Below are 2,398 nucleotides of genomic sequence, written 5' to 3'. Positions count from 1 at the left end.
ATCTCCACCACTGGCAGCTCTTCCAGTCACTGAGATTGGCACGCAGTACCTTCCCCAACAGGCGATTCAACAAGCTCTATCATGAACGTCACACCACTTGTCGGAAAATACAAGCACTTGCTGGTTGAGCTCGAGCATTGCACATCACATCCACCCCCAATAGCTCCGTAGTGTAATAATTTGGTGGCAAAACCCGAGTAAACACGGTTGCTCGAAATCAAGTTGTATTCTGCCCAAGGCCCGAGTCAATCAATACTTTGTTTAATTGCAACTATTCTGCAATTAACACGCTATAGAAAACTGCTTCTTTCCAATCAGTGTGTAGCGTGGGGCTTAGGTTGAAAGCCTTGCCCCCATTGCACTTTGGAGTGAATGCAAGTTGCATTCATTACCAGCTGGCAGTCCTTGCAGTTGCAGTTGCAACTACTAGACTCGACCCTCTGGCAGTGCCAGGAGACTGTCCTGCTCGCTGTAGCGATAAGTGGAATTGGAAACAGAGTAGTCTAGTCACTTTACTTTACCTTTTGCCTTCTACTACAGAAGCAATACAATCGGCTAAACGTTCGGAAGTGCCAGCTTCCCTAACAGTGCCTACCGTATTCGTCTCGTGGACGTACTACACAGTGCTGGCACTTACTACTGTAAGGCTAGATGGTACAGTGAAGCAACGCTCGCGACACCACCGGTACACACAAACCAGTGATGTTTCGAGCGTTGCAGTGAGCATTATTTAGCTATTAACGTAGGCCCGATCGTGAAAATAGTCCCTCCACTTTGCTGAGGCTTATATACGCCTACCGAGACTGAAGCCTTTCTTATTGAGATTGCAAGTAGGCTCACTAGTGTTCAGGTAGCAGAAGTTCGGTTATATATATGCTTTTTTGGTGTGTGTGTGTGTGTGTGTGGGGGGGGGGGGGGGGGTTACGTAGTCTCCATGGTTGTAACGAGAACGACGGTTTTAATTCGAATAACTGATAGACAACTTGATTTTCGAGCACCCTGCGAGTAAATCATGAGTACAATTTTTTGTATAAAGAATGGAAACAAAATTGTGGACTCTGTTGCCGAGTTGTTCTTATGATTCAGTTACTTTAGATTAGCTTCTGCTTTCAGACACTAGTACTGTTGATTTTAAGCACTGAAACCCAGTTAAAGGTGGTTCAACTAGCTGGAACTAGCTAAAATAAAAACGAAAAATCTAGCGTGATTCAGTGAAAGTACTGTTTTGTTTTCTTTGCGCATTTAAGCTGCGCACACTGTTCTACTGCAGCAGTTCGCGTAGGGCTACATTGCGGAACATTCATTTGGACAGCTAAGATTGCCGTCGTTCTTTCTGTCGGGAGGCACGTACACTGGCACTTCACTTCAGTCGCGGAGGCGCATCCCTCCCCCTCCCCCACTAGACCACAGTGGATGACTGTGAGACTGGTGCCTAGGAGGCTTGCGCTTGCTCGGGGACTATGGGCGTACTCACGACAGACATTTCGTAGACATGCAGTGTGGGTGTTCCATAATCCTCGACACGTGAAGAACAACACAAATATCTGAATAGCGGCTTAAGAAACCTACAACCAATTAGTTTGCTGCTGTGGTAGGTCATGCGTAAACAAATTTGAAAGTGTTTTATAAAATAATGGTGTTCATTGTGTCTTGGAAGTAAATGTTTTGGGCCTGAGTTCTCACTTGTTTCTTTTAGAGATGCAGTGAGTGAATTGATGGAGTTGTTTTCTAACCAGCATATCACCATTAAAGCATAGGGGTCCACGATGACGAATCCTTCGTAGCATTTTTCATCGTTCCGGTTATAATAGCAGTCACGTTAATTGCACGGCATTCGCTGTTATCATAACTCTTGCCCAGCTTTAGCAGTGCTAATGCCGTGTGAATGTTGCCGGTCTAAAATAATGGGTTGAAATATAAAATATTCGCAGTTTGAAGAGCTGTCGTTGCAGGTGATTTTGAATGCAGCCTAACGATAGTTGTGTAACATGCAGCAGCGGCTGAATTCGTTGAGCAAAATTTGCTGTCCACGTGCAAAAACGCATAAGGAGTAGATTGTCAGGTGGATTCGACGGCGTGGAATGTCCTTATTGGCGCCGCTCATATTTGCCGTCTCGTCCGTCTCGTCGCAATGACTCAATAATTTTTCCTGACAGGCTTGCACGCTCGAACGCGCAATAAGGCTCGCCAGAGTCGTCATTATATTAGCCGTGGGTGTGGCCGCTACCTCCGCCCCTTGCTGTGAAAGTGTAGCTGCTGGTAAACGAACATAAACCTTTCGTCCATGAAATAATATTTGAGGTTCTTGCAAATTATAAAAAGAATACTTGGCACCTAGGTGGGCATTTCTACCCTACGTACGCAGACCGCAGGTGAGGGCGCCTACAACACAATACTT

Source organism: Phytophthora parasitica, assembly GCF_000247585.1.
Source record: "Phytophthora parasitica INRA-310 unplaced genomic scaffold supercont2.12, whole genome shotgun sequence".
Lineage (NCBI taxonomy): Eukaryota > Oomycota > Peronosporomycetes > Peronosporales > Peronosporaceae > Phytophthora > Phytophthora nicotianae.
This window is presented reverse-complemented; position numbering follows the sequence as displayed.